This window comes from Gracilinanus agilis, chromosome 1, assembly GCF_016433145.1.
Source record: "Gracilinanus agilis isolate LMUSP501 chromosome 1, AgileGrace, whole genome shotgun sequence".
Taxonomy (NCBI): domain Eukaryota; kingdom Metazoa; phylum Chordata; class Mammalia; order Didelphimorphia; family Didelphidae; genus Gracilinanus; species Gracilinanus agilis.
In genome coordinates this window covers 235,280,537-235,298,735 of record NC_058130.1, presented here as the reverse complement: position 1 = coordinate 235,298,735, position 18,199 = coordinate 235,280,537, and positions in this window count along the sequence as shown.

Sequence of the window (18,199 nt, the reverse complement as noted above, 5' to 3'; positions counted from 1 at the left end):
ATCCCTTCCCCTTCCTATGACCTCTTTGTGTGTAATAGAATATCCTATTTTTCTTATTCATTCAAGTTTCTCTTGGTGTCCTCTACTATTCAACCCCTTCTTTCCCACCCCCATATCATCTTAGACCATTTAGTATTCCAACTTCTCCCTATGAATAATTCTCCTAATTACTATAATAGTGAATACTATAATAGTGAATAGAGTTCCTTACAGAGAATTATATGTAACATTTCTCCACATAGGAATACCAATAATTAGATCATACTGAAGCTCTGAAAGATGCAAATTTCAAAAATAAGAGTTTTCTTTCTTTACCCTCTGTTTCTAATTTACCTTTTCATGTTTCTCCTGATTTTTGTGGGTGGATATCAAACTTTTCATTTAGTCCTGGTCTTTTCTGTGCAAATACTTGGAAATCTTCTATCTTGTTGAATGCCCAAACTATCCCCTGGAAGGATATAGTTAGTTTTGATGGGTAGGTGATCTTGGTTGTAGACCCAGTTCTCTTACCTTTCTGAATATCATATTCTAAGACTTGCGGTCTTTTACTATGGAGGCTGCCAGATCCTATGTGATCCTGATTGGTGCTCCTTGATATCTGAATTGTCTCTTTCTGTCTTCTTGTAAACTTTTTTTTTCTTTTACTTGGAAGCTCTTGAATTTGGCTATTATATTCCTGGGGGTTGTCCTTTCTGGGTCTAGTGTAAAGGGTGATTCATGGATCCTTTCAATGTCTATATTGCCCTCTTGTAAAACTTCAGGGAAATTTTGCTGAATAATTTTAGTATGCAGTCCAAATTTCTATTAATTTCTGCTTTTCCAGGAAGACCAATGATTCTCAGATTGTCCCTTTTAGACCTGTTTACTTGGTCTGTCACTTTTACATTGAGATACTTCATGTTTCCTTGTATTTTATCAGTCTTTTGCCTTTCTTTTATTTGTTTTTGCTGTCTTGTGAAATCATTAGCTTCTAATTGCTCAATCCTAGCCTTTAAGGACTGGTTTTGGGCTATAATCATTTGGTTTTCCTTTTCAATCTGGTCATTTCTGGTCTTCAATTTACTTGCCTCACTTTCCAATTGTGAAATTCTTCCTTTTAAACTGTTATTTTCTTGCCAGATTTTGGTTTCCAATTTGCTTTCCATTTCATTTGATTTTGGGGCATCTTTCTCTAATTGGGAGTTTCTGTCTTCTAACCTGTTAATTTCCTTTTGATCTATTTCCCAATTCTCTCACCAAATCTCTTCCATTTTCCTCATAATCTCAGATTTGAACTCTTCAATAGTTTGTGGCCAGTTTTCATTATTTTCTGAAGGTTTGGATATGATTCTTTGTTTGTTCTCCTCTGATGTTTGCTCTGTTGACTGGATTTTATCTGTGTAAAAGTTGTCGAGTGTTACAGATTTCTTCTTGATGATCTTTCTCTATTGGGGTTCTTGCCTCTGGCTTGCCATTGTTAGCCCTGTGCGCTCTCAGGTTTATCCTCACACTCAGGGTCTGTCTGCAGTCTTTAGGCTCTTGAGGTCTCAGGTCTAGTTGTTCTCAGGGTCAAGCCTCCTGGTGGTCCCCTTGCTTGTTCCTCTGTCCGAGGCTCCTTCATCAGTCTCAGGGTGCTGCTTCCACGGTTGTGCACCCCTCTGCCCTGGGTCACCACTTAAAGTCTGCTCCTATGTTCAGGATCTGAGTCTTCACCTACACTCAGGATCCATGCCTGTGCTTGCATCCGCACCCTCACTTGTGCCTGAACTTGGGGGTCTGTGTTCAAAGTCTGTGCTTTCTTTAGCCTCTTGGGGTCTTAAGTCTTGCTGCTCTCAGGAGAAGGCCTGGTGACCCAAGGTAGCTGCGAAGGACTTAATAGGTGCCCCAAACTTGCTCTAACTCTTGTGCTCTGGCTTTGGCACCGTAGGTGGTGTGGGGTGAGGGAGGAGGTTGCTCAGCTCACATTTTAGTGAGAGCTGTTTCACCCCTTTATAGCATGGAAATCCCCCAATTCCATATACCTTCAATGCTGTGTCCTGTTTTGGGGTCCCTTCATTCCTCTGGATTTGTTTTTATGTCTTCTTGAGGAGTCTTATAAGTTTTGGTTAGGAGATGTTAAGCAGCTGCTTTTTACTCTGCCACCATCTTCAGGTAATGTGTTCTTAAGTCCTTCCCTTATTTTTAATAAACCCTATTTTACATCATTTTGGGTAACCTGCTAGATTTCTCTAGTTGGGCTTCTCAAACCTGTGTTATTTCTGATAATTGGCCCTAACAAACTATCAGAAACCTTATACCACCAATTATCTAAATAACTTTTTATTTCCCTATCCTAGATCTATTTTCTATGTCATTTGTTTTTTCTATAAGATATTTCATGTTTTCCCTTTTTTTCATTCCTTTGAATGAATTTTAGTTTCTTTCTTATAGTTTCTTTTATATTGTTTCCTATAGCTTTATAGTTTCTTAATTTCTCATGAAACCATTAGTTTCTCGATGGTCAATTATGGCTTTTAAGACCTGGTTTTCCTCAGTCAGCTTGGGTTCTCCTTTTTCAATTGGCCCATTTCTTCTTGCATCAATTTTATTTCTTCTTGCATTACTTTCTTTTCTTCTTGAATCACTTTCATATAATCTTGCATCACTTTCTTTTCTCTTCTCCAGTTTTACTGTGCCTTTCTTAATTGGTTTTTGAAGTTTTTTTTAGTTCTTCACAACTCTGTTTCCATTCCATTTTTTCCTTTGGACTTTGCTTGTATTTCCTTTGTTTTCACTGTCTGCTGTGTCTGCACCTTGCTCTTTTTCTCCACAAAAACTTTTTAAAGGCAGGTGCTTTTTTGGTTGTTTCTTCATTTTCCTATCTCATTATATGTAGGTTCTGTTTTGGGGGAAGTTGAGGTACCCTCTTAAACTTCAGTCCTTCCTTTATGCTATTTTTAGCTTATTTTCTGAGTTTGTTAGAGTTTAGCAGATGGTATGAGAGCTGAGAGCTCTGAGATCTCCTTCCCTGTGCTGATTCAATTGACCCTTGAGATGTTGATAGATTAAAGACTTTCCTCAGACTTAGGTATAAGCTTTTAATTTCAGTATGAACTTAATTAGGTCAGCTGATCAAATTCTAGCCCCAGGCTTAGGCTCAAGTTTTTGGTCTCAAGGTGTTTGTCAATAAGGCACTCTTTTGATTGCCCTGTCCACATTTAGTTTGGGGTAAAAAGATCCTGGGGAGCCTCCCCCTGAGAACTGTGCTCTCACCCCAAACCATGGATTATGTCCTCATCTCAAACCCAGACTGGTATTCATGGTCCCCTTCAGCCTAGATTGTTCTGGGCTGGGATTCTGGATTTCTCCACAGGTTTGAAATTTCAAGGGGTATAAATTGGTTTGGAACACAATTTGGCACAGTGGGATGTCAGGTCTGACCTAGCTTAGACTAAAGGTAGAAATCTGTGAGAGCATATGTGGATTGTGGGTAGGTGGGTGGGGATTGTGGTTTGCTCCTGGCTTACTCTTCACTCCGTGCTATGGTTCCTTGTTAGCTCTGCTCCCTTCATACCTAAGTTCCTAAGACGGTCTCTGCCTACCTTTTTTTTTCTTTTTTTGAAGGTTGTTTCACTGTCTCCTTGTTGGCTTTTTTCACTACTGTAATCAGTTTGAGGCAATATTTTACTTAGTTGGAGAGGATTTTCTTGGTGAAAAGGCTCTGGTGCCCTACTTACTCCTCCTTCTTGGCTCCACCCCCAGAAGGCTCTTGTTTCTCTTTTCTGAAACAAATTAAAAAAATTATTACCCACATTCAGTCTCTTCTTCACCAACTACTGACTCTTTAACCTCTTGTATTCTGGTTCAATATTATCCTGGAAGCTAACATTTCACTAATGTGATATGTGTAACGTGTTTTCTATACCTTAAAATGCCCTCTCAGTTGTATTACCACAATTGATAGTGTTCAGCATATTGTAGGTGCTATTTAAATATTTATTGAATTGAATTGATTACCTCATCCATTTTCATACTTTTTCTCTTTGATTCTTATGAGATTATATGCTTATGGGTTCTCCTATCTTCTAATTGCTCGTTTTAAAAATCTTTTACTGGCCTCTCTTCCTCTTCCTGACTCTTTAATGATGAATTTCTCCAAAACCCCATCTAATCTTACTCTGTAAGCACTGCTTTTCCTTAATCAGCATGTTACTACAGGCTGAAACCTGGGAGTCATTACTTTAAATTGATGTGTCTCAATATTTTCTTCAGTCATCTTTATCTTCACTAATGAGGATTTATGAGATAAACAAAAACATATTCTGAAGGGTGCTCTCTAAGTACCTATTCTTAGTTCAAGTTTATAATAAACTGTTTATTATACACTATAGGGGGGCACTATCTGCTAATATAATAGAAATTATCAACTCTATAAAATTTTCAAGTCTTGATGGGCTTGTATGTTATTATGTTGGTTATATACAAACATATGTACATATATATTCAATTGTAAAAGTTGGTCATAAACATCATCTTATATAACCATCAATGACTGACATGAAGGAAAAAACAAGAAGGAAAAAAGGAACAACCATGTCTTCAATAAATTCACATTCTACTAGACACAGAACTAACATAACAATGATATATGTAGTGCAGAGAGAGGGGGCATAACTAACTTTGCAGAATTCTTCTGTCAGTTAAGGAGTTTAGAATCTTGGGAAAAAGTTCAGTTGGTCCTGTGAATTCGTGAGAGAACCAGGGTCCATCTGAGCTCCTTTAGATTGAAACCTGGCCTATATTTTGCAGCTTTTCTGAGATTTGTTAATTTAGCTAATTCCTTTTAATCTCCTTACCCTACCTTATTCCCACCTTCATTTCCCTACCTGAATTCCTGTGAAGATTTGAAAGGAGGGTAGTTCAGAGTGTTAGTTTAAATTTGATATTTTAAATAGTCAAATAGAGCTTACCCTTGTAACAATTTACCTATTGAATCATTGTATCCAACTTTCCTAACTCATTGATTACAAAACCATCTGAGAGCTGAGTTAAAGCAGGTCCTTTCTTAGTCTCATGTTCCTGCTTCCCTTCCCCCACCTGAAGTTTCTCTAAGGGCTGATAGGGCTACCTTGTATCCCCTACCCTGCCAATCTATCCTAGAAGATAATAAACCCCGTTTATGTTTAATCAAGACCTTGTGGCTACTTCTTTAGTTGATTAATAAGAGAGGGAGGAAGAGAGAGAGAGGAATAACATACTCTCTGGAGTTTGAGGAAAGTTGAGGGTATCCATTTTGAAGGAAGTGTAACTTCAATACTTCCTTTCTAGTCCCTTCCTGTGAAACTGACTAAAGCCTCAAGTCAGTTTCAAGCTCTTCTTGGCTGGCTCTAACCTTGCTCAGTAAAAGTGTCCTTTTACTTGAAGGGCTCAGTCTGTTTCCCTTCAGTGTTTGTCTCTAACCTGAGTATCCAGTCTGTGTTCCCCTGCTGTTATTGCCTGCCTTAGATTAACTTATCCTCTCCCTTGCAACCCTTGGTACCTCAGTGTTATACTCCCTAAACTTAGACATTCCCTTATTTCTCCTACCACCTCAACTACCAGCCTTCATCATTGTACCTTCTTCATTCAGTATATTGCCTTAGGGACTCACAAACCCTATTCACAGTGCCTATCCTCTATTCCAACCAGTTACTACCTACAGTGTAAGCCCTTATTATCACCCTGCAATATTCCCTTGATTACCTTCAGCTTTGGCTCCCTTACTTTGCCTTATTCCCTATTCCTACCAGCTATTACCCCTAGCTTCAGTCTCATTTTACATCCCTGCAAGATTCCCTATCTCTATCCTAAAAATACCCTTATTACATAAAACTTCTGAAAATGTTATATTATTCATAGTTGAAAGGGCCAAGCAAGGAGGGTAAGTATTGTATTATTGTTCCATAGAGTGCCATAAGTCAGTAATTGTTTCCTTTTTCCTTTAAGTTCTGTCTTTAGAGCCAAGAAGCAGTATAACCAGCCCCACTTATGTACTTCTAGATACACACCTTAATAAAAATGTATTCTCCTGGATTCTGAGTTCCCACATCTATAAAATAGGGATAAATTGCATTTACCTAATTTTATGGGGGAATTTTTTTACATGCACAGATATACATGTGGTTGTGTACACACATATAGAATGTATATTTGTATAACCAACAATGTAGGCAATAATGTACACAAGTGTTTCTATAACATATTTGTAATAATATATACATGTACAAAATATAACACATCTATTGGCATATATCATATATATGCCCACATATTATCTCTATATACCTATATATATAAATGGATTTGTACATGTGTGTACAAATATATTAATGCCAGTATATTTTTGTAGAGCATCAAAGCTTGCAGTACACATATCAAAAGATATACATTTGATGTATAGAAATGTGTGTGCATGTGGGCAGCTAGGTGGCACAGTGGATAGAGTGTGAGGTCTGGAGACAGGAAGACACATCTTCAATCATCTGCAAATCTTGTCTTAAATAATTACTATATGTCCGAATCTGGATAGATCATTTAAGTCTGTCTAGATTTCCTCATCTGTAAAGTGTTAATAAAGGAAATGGTAAGCAACAAAGTATCTTTGGTAAGAAAACTTCAAATAGGATCAGGCAGAATTGTATATGACTGAAAAATGACTGGGCAATATGTATGTACATGTATATATGCACAAATATTTATATACACGAAGGCATATAATCTTTTGATCTATGCACATATATATTTTGCACAAAAGTGCATATGAGAGAAAAGACAGAGAAAAACATTGAATACTGAAAACCTTGGAATATCTAAAAATGCTATATATTAGTATGCTACAATAAATTTTAGTTTAACCAGTTTTTGTTTAATAATAAAGTATTATCATGTGAATGCTTTCGTTAACTCCTTCATACTTATAATAACTGAAATTTCTTCATATGTCTAAATGTCTAAATATGTTCTAGCATGGAAAAAATTAGTAAAAAATATCCTACAGGTTTTTAGTTAAATTTCACCATCTGTGGACCTCCAAACCCAGAGCAGATGGCTTTATCCTAAAGGGAGATAAGGTAATCTCTTGACATAAAAAAAAGCATCAGTTAGCAGTTTTATTATCTACAGCTATTAAAGAAGCACCTGGGGTGGAAGGGTAGAAAAACTTGATAATTAAAAAGAAATGGAGAAGGGAGTTTACTATGGGGATTTTTCACTTTAGGAACACACCAATTTCAAATATATAATGGGATTTTCTTGTTTAATGGTGTGTGTATATGTAAGTTTATATATACACTAAATAAAGGTTGCAGGAAAGGAATGATGAGCTGGAGGAATTCCATGTGAACTGGAAAGACCTCCAGGAAGTGATGCAGAGTGAAAGGAGCAGAACCAGGAGAATGTTGTACACAGATAATGATACATTGTGGCACAATTGAATATAATGGACTTATCTACAAGCAGCAATGCAATGATCCAGGATAATTCTGAGGGACTTATGAGGAAGAAAGCTATCCACATCCAGAGAAAGAACTGTGGAAGTGGAAATGCAGAAGAAAAACAACTGTTTGATTACATTGTTCAATGGGGATATGATTGGGGATGTTGACTTTAAATTATCCCTCTATTGCAAATATTAAAGATATGGAAATAGATTTTGAACAATGATGCATGTAAAATCCAGTGGAATTGCTTATTAGATCTGGGAGTGTGGGCAGAAGAGGGGAGGGAAAGAACATGAATCATGTAACCATGGAAAAATAATCTTAATCAATCAATCAATCAATTAATTAATTAATTAGTTGAATAAATAAATAAATGCAGGTAGCAGATTTGGTTTTTATTTTTATTCATTTTTAAAGTGAACAGATGGGAAGAAGTCACAAATCTAACACATTTTTATTGACCACCTGATTTAACAACAGTTGAAATAAAAAAATGTATCCTTGATGTAGCAGATCACTTAAATATGAAATTAAAATAACAGAGGTTAAAAATTGCAATTTATTTCTATCTTAATGTCTTCTGTAATTTTACTAGAATTGGACAAAAGCAGGACAATAAATTTAAATTGACTTTGGGTTTTACTGAGAAAGTGAGAAGATCACTGCACTAGAAGAAAGGAAAAACTGGATGTCAATCCCACCTCTACCATGTACAAAATTTGCGGACATGAGATTGTCATTTCATATCTCTGAACTTCAATTTTCTCTGTAAGATAGGTTAATAATACTATATTTAGTAAACATCTCTCCTAATTTTATTTTGAGCCTTAAAAGAGAAGTGTTATTTAGCAAACTTTAAAACATTAGATAATGGCAAGTTACTATAATTCACCCACCCCCACTCACAACTTTCCAAAAATCTTTGTCCATAAATGCTTATTGAATTACTGGTTTTTTTCAGTTAGACTATAAAAATAAAATTTCCCAAATCATAGCTGTGCATATACAAAATTGAGTCTTCCTTCAAAAGTGTAAATTGTACATCATTTTAAGAATAATTTCGATTTTCTGATTCATAAGATAAGAAGTTGGGGAGACAGACATTCTAATGGTTTAAGATAAGAGCATTTGTCTTTAAGGCTACAAAATGTAGCTCGAAGCTGTGAAAGGAAACTCATTCATTGGAATGACTCACAAAAAATAGCCAAACACATGTCACTTCTCTAACCTTTCAGTTCTGCCTAGTGAAAACAAGCAGTTCATCTTGTTAATCAGAAAGTTGATTAATATTCTTGTCCATTTTCATCAACTCTCTGTATTCATGGGAAATGAAGACAAAAAATAACCTGATATTTATTTTCTCTGGTTGTTTTGCAGTGTGGCACATCTCTTCTCATACCACAATTTCCTGATGCCAAGATACAGGATAATGTGACAATTTGGAATGAGCAAGGATTCTAAATCAATGGTGAATTTAATAAGATTTTTCTGCACGAAGTAGATGCACTTATTTATTTTAAATCAGATCTTTTTAATTTGGATATATCTGCTGGAAACTTTGCAAGTCATTATTCTATTGCCTGTATACCTGACTGGGTTTTCTAAGGAACATTCAGTCTTCCATGAACGGACATTTATGAATTAATATACAATATTATCTGGAATCTTTATTAGTTTTTTAAAAATCTCATTTGAATCCCTTTCTTGTGAAAAGAGAAAATCTTCTCTAGTCAGTGAAGATGACAAAAGTTTTAATCTCTGAAAAATCCCAAACCATGTCTATCAGAATTGTTTCCAGCTTCTTCATTATTTCTCATTTTCTTTCTTTGTAATGAGCTTTGTGCTCACAGCTCTTTTAATGATCTTACTTTTAGGTGTATATGACTTAAATGTAGCTCCTTCTCTGATTATTTATCTATAGGAAAAGCTCTTTTGCTTTTCAATCCTTAATGAGTTGTAATGTTGAATTCTCCTTTAGTTAATGTATTTCTTCATGTTTCCAGTAGGTTCATCATATTAACTGACTTTTTCATGTTCTCATTCTCTGAATGTAAATACTTGTCTCCTTTCCACTATATCTAATAACTAATGCTTTCTCCCTCACTAAAATTTGGCATTTTTTTTATATCTGTTACTGTTAGCTGGATGGAATCTTTTTACTTTGGATCACAGCTCATTTAGGTTTTTCTCCTACTGTCTTATTAATAGAATGTCACACTAATCATTAACTTCTACCCTATGGTTTTAATAACCATTTTTTAAGCTGAACTAAGCATAGGGAGATATTTTAAATTTGTTGCCTTAACTTAGTCAAAGTAGAAAATTTAGCTCATAGTCATTGAGTTGAAAATGTAGTTTTTCCTCAGGAAAATATAGTATAATTATTAATTGAATTAGTGACTATTAAAAGGGCATGGTAGTTATGAGAATATTAGTCAACATCCAGCCAACTGTCTTATGACTATTGATCCACTCTCCTTCTTACTTACCTATGTCAGTCATATCTCAACAATGTATCAATACTAATTTTCTCTCATCTTCATCAAAACCTCTGGAACTCCTGTATTGTTAATGCCTTCCATATTAGACTTGTGTACACCTGTCAGAAATTTTATATATATATGTATATATATATACATACATATATATTCATGCTGTTTCTCTTAATAGAATTTTGTTTTTATGAAAGTAGAATTGTTTTGATGAATTATTTTATCCTCAGGCACCTAGCAGCTGAGCACTTAGCGTATTAATGAATGAACTTTTAAAGGTTTTATGACTTAATTTGTTCAGGACAATTTTGTTGGTGGATCTCCTCTAGAATTTCAATATACTACCTTTTTATAACAGAGATATGGTCTACATAGTTGTTCAGGTATTTAGGTATGAACTAACTTACACAGGACCACATCAGTAGTAAATCAATTAAACAGAAAAAAAATATGAAGCATGAAAAATGTGCTAGCCATTGTACTATGTATTAGGGATATGGAGAAACACACACACGCATAAAAACACACACACACACACACACACACACAGGCAATATTCCCTGCCCTCAAGAAGAATACTTTCTAAGGGGAGAAATAGCATGTATCCAAAATCATTATAAATTGGGGGACTAGGAAAGCCCTCCTATGGTAGGTGGAATTTGAAATAAAGGAATCAATGGAAACTAAGACTTCTAGGAAGGATTGGAGAATTTTAGTCCTGAGGGACCACTAATACAAATCAATAGAAGGTGGGGAGACTGATATGCTCAAAGAGTAGGCCATAGAATCTGGATAACAGAAATATAAATACTATACCATTTGGTACATAAATGTTTAGTAATGATATTATTTCCTGGTTTATAGTACCCTTTAGCAAAATTTAATTTCCTTCCTTATCTCTTTTTAATCTGATCAATTTCTACTTTAGCTTTGTCTGGTATCATGATGGCTTCTCCTACTTTTTTTGACTTTAGATGATGCATAATAAATTCTGCTCCAGCCTTTTTACCTTGAATCCGTGCGTGTCACCTTGCCTCAAATGCGTTTCTTGTAAACAATGTATAGTAGGATTCTGGTTTTTAATCCACTCTGCTATCCTCTTCCATTTAATGGTTGAGTTCACCACCAACATATTATCTCATATAACTTATTCTTATGCATTTATTTAATTCTAATTTGCATTACATATTTTTCTATATTCTTTCTCCTCAGATTTATCATAAGCCTCTTAATAGACCAAGCTATTTTTTTATTTCTTGCTATAACATATAATATGCTAACTTTTAGTTATCGATACCTTAGTAGTATAAGGGGTAAGAATTTACGGTGGACAGAAGATTACTTGAAATCAAGAAGATCTGTATTCAAATTCTTCCAGACTCAAGCTGTGTGAGCATAGACAAGTAACTTAACCTTTCTGATCCTCAGGACTTTAAGTAATAACTAGGTTATGATCTGCAAAAAATGAATAGAGATCTGCTAATAAAATGATTATCCCTAGAATCCTGCTTAGAACCTTTGCACATAATAGTGACAGAGATGTTTGTTGAATTAATGAATGGTGAAAAGATAAAATTCATTATGTAAGGAGAAGAAAATATCATTTCCACAAGATAGAGCTTAGAAAGACTATAAGAAATTACATAAACAGAATCAGCATCGTAACAAAATACATTGCTTATTAAATGCATCTGCTTCCTTCCTCTCTGAGTTATTTTTCTTAGCAAGAAGATAGTAGTTCCTGAAAGGTAAAATGATACTTTATAAAATTAAAATGATAATACATATTTATAAGAAGATTAAAATCAACTGTGACCCTGAATCTTGTTATAATGGTTTATTAATATACACTAGTGAAAACAGTTATACCAAAACACATATTGCTTTTCTGCAGCATGACTATATGTGTACATTTGTGTTTGTATAATATAGCATATACTGTGCATCAAAAATATGTCGTATGCTTTACCAAACATATAAAAATTAGAGTTGTGGTAGCATTTCAAAGAACATGTAAATACATATCAATTAATATTATAAATCATGATGAACTGCCTTGAGGTAGTGACAAAATGGTTTGCTTACCTAAACAACTTGAAATCATAAAATACTTAAAAGGAATGCTTAGAGAATGACATACAAGGGCTATCAAAATGTCACTATTACACTCCAAAGCATGAAGGAAACAAAAAATCCATACTCTGATATCATATCATCATTTGGAGCAAATCTCTTGTCCACATGCCAGGAAATATCACTAATAAAATCTATAATAGATAAATCCCCAACCTATAGTTTTTTTAGATTTACAAAGCTCTTTCCTCCCAAACACTTAATTGACCTTTTGTAACAGTTATGGGGATTATTGAAATATTGAGCATACTCATTGCCTCTCCTCCAGTAGAAGCAATTTAGTTTGGAAAACAGAGAAAGATATTCAGCCAACCACTCCAACTCTCCATATCAAAATTATTCATTAAGATAATGCTGTATAATAAAATAATCTTTTTTGATGTTGTAAGTTCATTGGCAACTCTCTTTTTCACTAGTGAGCAAATATAATAATGATAAACAGCCTCTTTTCCTCAATCTTTTTGGATTGACACAAAGAATACACACATTGATTCATACTCAAGATTCCTAAAAGATCTCAACAGGCTGGAATGAAGGACAGATATTAATGAGGTATAATTTCAATATGAAAAATACAAGCTACTTTATTTGGGCTCAAGAAATCATATTCACAAGTGAAAAATCAGAAAGATGACCACTAATTTTCTTGCTAAAGAACTGGGGAGTCACAGAGTTGAGTGTAAAAAGATTTGAGTCAAAATCAAAACCAGACTAGTAACAAAGCTAATAGCAATACATACACAATGTACATATATAGTATGTGTATACCTATACATATATGTGCATGTATTATTATATCAAAGTATACTAAATATATGTAGAATTATGTGTGTATATAGGCATGAATACATACAACTGTATGATGTACACACAGTTCTTTAAGGTTTTCAAATATATATGTATATACAAAATAGATTATTATTAGTATGAAATAGGTCTCTATCACTATTTTTTGAAATAGGTCTTATATTATCTCTTTCAGGAAAACTGAGATTATGAGTGATTAGGAAACTTGCTGAGGATTACACAACTAGTGAATGTCAAACAAAATATAAACTCATGCCTCTTTGATTTGAAGTCCAGTTCTCTATCTATTATACTAAGATAAAGTAATAATAGTGATTCGTTTTTGTAGAAAACTAACATACTCTGGGCTTGAAGGGAAGCCGGGGTATCCATCTTGAAGGAAGGTGTAACTTCAAAACAAGTCCCTTCCTGTGAAATTAACTAAAGCCTGTAGTTAATTTCAATTCAGTCTATTTTCCTCAGTTTGTGTTTAAGTCTGAGTCCTGGTCTATAAGCCCTGCTGTCTTTGCCTGTTTAGATTAATTCCTCCTCTCCCTGAAGATCTTGTTCCTTTCAGTGTTATACTTCTGACTTCAGCCCTATTATATCCTGAATCTCCTTATTCCAGCCTACCTGTAACCTAGATTACCCACCTAGCAAGTCCCTGACAACCTCCTTTCAAAATTCCCTTGTATCACACACCTTTCCTCAAATTACCCCCATTACAGTCTTTATCACTATTCTTTGAAATAGGTTTTATATTATCTCTTTCAGGAAAACTGAGATTATGAGTGATTAGGAAACTTGCTGAGGATTACACAACTAGTGAATGTCAAACAGAATATAAACTCATGCCTCTTTGATTTGAAGTCCAGTTCTCTATTATACTAAGATAAAGTAATAATAGGAATGAGCTTGTGTCACCATCCATTTTCATCAAACAACATCTAGAGTATCACGTGTAGTTCTGACTTTGATAATTTAGAAATACATGGGTAAGTCAGAGAATATTCCAAAAAAGGTATTCAAGATATTCAATATCTATAAGAGAACTATTATCTATATCTATATAGATTCAATATCTATACGAGAACTATAAGAGAACTGAGAAGAAAAGGTTTTTATAATATTTAGTTATTGAAGGATTTTAAGAACTTCCATGTGGAAGAGATTTCCTTATTGGTTCTAAAGAAGAACTAGAAAAAAAGGGAGTCTCATTTAGGTATGATTTTAAAAGAAACTTTCCCAACAATAAGAGTTTCCCTAAAGTGAAATGGGATTCCTTGAAAGTGATGAGAAGGAGGGAGGAAGGAAGGAAGGAAGGAGGAGAACAAGAAAGAAAGGAAAGAAGAAAGGAAGGAAGGAAGGAAAGCAGGAACAAAGGAATGAAAGAAAATTTTTATTAAATAATTAATAAATATTGATCACTGTGCTAAGCTCTAAAGATACAAATAGGAAAAGACTTGCTCCTGTTAAAGCTAGAATTAGATTTCTGCTATTGTATATAACAAATTATGACTCAGATTTCTGAAAAACTATTATCTTTTATATTTCTATCTCTTTATTTGTACTTTCTACTTAGTATCATCCTTTGTTATGGCATTCAATGTTTTTAAGTATCTGGGAGATTAATGTCTTCAAATATGAAGATGAAAATTTTGAGTGTAGAGAGGGGAGAGTGAAAAAGAGAAAGTAATTCCATCATTTCCTTGTCCTATTGGTAAAATTCATGATAATAGAAAAGAAAATAATTTTGTATCAGTGTAAGATTAGGTTGCCTTTGATTTTTATGATCTTTCCTTACCTCATAGAAAAATGTTAATGCATAATAACCATGTATTATGAAAGGCATGTAAGTTTTAAATTTATACTCTTTTATTTACTTAAAATAGTGTTCTCACATTTTGGATCATTGACTATTTAATTTAATATAATGTATGTGTATACATACTTATACTAGAACAGACTCCCTGAATCAAAACAGCAGGAGGAGGCAGGACATATGAAACAATGTAAAGAATAGTGCCTCTGATGTCATGCCATCTGGGTTTGAATTCTGTTTCTGATTCTTCTATTCTTCTTTCTCTTTCTCTCTCTCTTTTTCTTCTTTCTATCTGTCATTATATTTCTGTTTCTCCTCTTGTCCATATCTTAGATCTATTTATTTATATGTTTGGATTTCTAAAAGAGAAGCTTAAGCCTTAAACAATTTAAAATCTACTGAAACAGAAAGGACCCTCGCTCATGGATTTGTATACATGTATTTCTTTTTCATGAACAATACTTTCTTCATGATGAAAGACCAATACTAATCAATCCCAATCATTAAGAATATGTGTAAAAAGGGGCAGCTGGGTACCTCAGTGGATTGAGAGCCAGGCCTAGAGACAGGAGGTTCTAGGTTCAAATCTGGCCTCAGACACTTTCCAGCTGTGTGACCCTGGGCAAGTCACTTGACCCCCATTGCCTACCCTTACCACTCTTCTGCCTTGGAGTTAATACATAATAAAAAGTTGAAATCTGTTTCTCATATTAGTTGAAAAAGTATTATATGATATTTTCATGGGTTACATATGCTTAAAAAGTTTTAATTTCTATTCCTTACTGACAATGGATTTAATACATATCAACATAAAATCATATTGATCATGTTTTAAGTTTATTTTAATGTATTCAATAAAATATTTGGTTTGCTTGTGACAAAATCATTCTAAAACCCCCAAATAAAATTTGGAACTTTTACAGTTTATTATGTTTATTTATAAATACCTTGCCTTGAACATTGCCTCTTTCTAAACTCTTATAGAGTTCCTAACAAGGTAAGACAGTGAATTGATTAGAGTTCATTTACTTTCATTTCCCTTATTTACCCTTTGCTGGAGGTGCTAACAAGGAATAAATTGATCTAAAGAAAAATCTAAGGAGAGAGGAAGCAGAGAAGCAAAAGGTCTGGAAAACCCATCAACTGACTCATCAGTCCCTAAATAATTGATGTCTGTGCATTCTGCAATGAAAGCTAGTATTGTACAATCCAATTCCTAACATGATAGTTTTTCTTGAATATATCCTTTTCCTAGGCTGGTCTCAAAGTTATACATGAACCACAGACATTAATGATATATAAGTAGAACTCCCACAAAATTTGGTTTTCTTGGTTTCAATCTATATTCCTCAAACAATTTCGTTCTTTGAAAGCCTCTATTCCTTTGGCTTTATTCATTTTTCTTTGACAAAATAAGAGCACACAATTCCAGAATTTAAAATCTATTCCTCATCCTTTTCATTGTTGCTTGATGAACTGGATACAATCTAATCATTTTGAATGCCCTTTGATGAAGTAATATGTGAGCCCACCCTAGAGTTGCCCGCTCTTTGGTCAGATAATTCCCTATTGTCCTTTTACTTTCTACATGATTAAGCTGGGATCTCCTATTGAAATAATTTGCTTTTTATGATTTTCAATTGAACTATCCTGGTTTTATTATTATTTTTTAAGTAACAGTATGTTCATAATTGGGTTGGAGCCACCCCAAGGAAAAATCATAAAATAATTTAAGTTGTATTCAGTTTTCTCAGTGTCCCTTTCCTGTGCTCTCTTTTCCCTCTTTCTACCATAAGTATCTTCCCCTTATTGCAAGCAGTCAGTGCCTTATTGGACTCTTTTCTTCACTCTTCTCTATTAACTACTACTCTTAGAAAAGGACCTAGAATGAGATATTTTCATCCTTGTTTGACATAATGCCCAAAATTTAGAATATCTTCAATATTTTAGATTATGCATACTCTCGAGTTGTTAATTATTTGCAAAGGATAATGCTTTATGTCATACAATTTTGTTACTGAGATCTTAAAAATAATTGATGGTCTTTATTACATAATATATAAACATATGCATATTTGTATATAACATTAATATTCTAATACATTTTATTGTTCCAGATTAAATGTCAATTCAATTGCTTAATATTTATTCTCTGATATTTTGCAATCTACTTTCTCTCTCTCCCAAATACCCCTTCCGTTTCCCTAATCAGGTAACATGATATAGGTTGAACATATAAGACTATATAATCTATATTTCCATGTTTCTCATGTTGTTAAATAAGGTATATATCATTTACACTAGGCAAAAATTCATAAAGGTGGGGGCAGTTGGGTAGCTCAGTGGATTGAGAGCCAGGCCTGGAGACAGGAGGTCCTAGGTTCAAATCTGGCCTCAGACACTTCCCAGTTCTGTGACCCTGGGCAAGTCACTTGTCCCCATTACACATCTCTATGGTAAGAAGACCTCAAAGTCTCCCAGTTGAATTGAAAAAGGAATAAATAATTCCTTTTTACAACATCTATGTTCATTAAGAATGTTGGTCTATAGTTTTTCTTCTCTGTTTTTCATCTTCCTGACTTGGAAATAAGTACCTTATTTGTATCATGAAGAAGATTTTGGTAAGACTTCTTATTTGCTTATTTTGTCAAATACTTTGTAGAATATTGGGATTAACTGTTCTTTAAATGTTTTTACTTGTGAATTAAAGAATTTACTTGTGAATTATTTGGCTCTTGTGATTTTTTCTTAGGGAGTTCTTTGATGGCTTGTTAAATTTCTTTTTCTGAGGTGGTATTATTTAAGTATTCTATTGGGCAAAAATTTCTTTATAATTACCCTATGAAATTAAGTAATTATAAAGAAATGTTTTGCCTATTTTGTCAAATACTTTGTAGAATATGTGGAAAATGATCACCATTTTCATTCATGATACTTTTAAATTGCTTCTCTTATTTCTTTTTCTTAATTAGATTAACTTTATTTTGTTTATTTTTTTCAAAATACCATCTCCTAGTCTTATTTATTAATTCAATAGTTTTATACTTTCAATTTTATTAATTTCTCCTTTGATTTTTAGGATTTCCAATATGGTCTTTATCTGAGGGTTTTTAATTTGTTCTTTTTCTAGTTTTTTTTAGTGGCATGCCCAATTTGTTAATCTCCTCTTTCTCATTTTTGTTAATATAAGCACTCAGGGATATACATTTTCCCTGGGTACTACTTTTGCTGAAATCCAAAGTTTTTGATATGTTGTTTCCTCATTGTCATTCTCTTCAGTGAATTAATTGACTATTTCTATGATTTGTTCTTTAATCAACCAGTTTTGAAGAATCAGATTAATTTCCAATTAATTTTTTATTTGCCTCTCCATATAGTCTTAGTAATTATAATTTTTATTGCATTATGATATAAAAAGTTGCATTTATTATTTCTGTATTTCTGCATTTGTTTGCAATGTTTTATGCCCTAGACCATGGTTAATCTTTGTGAATATACCATGTGCTGCTTAGAAGGTATATTCTTTTTTA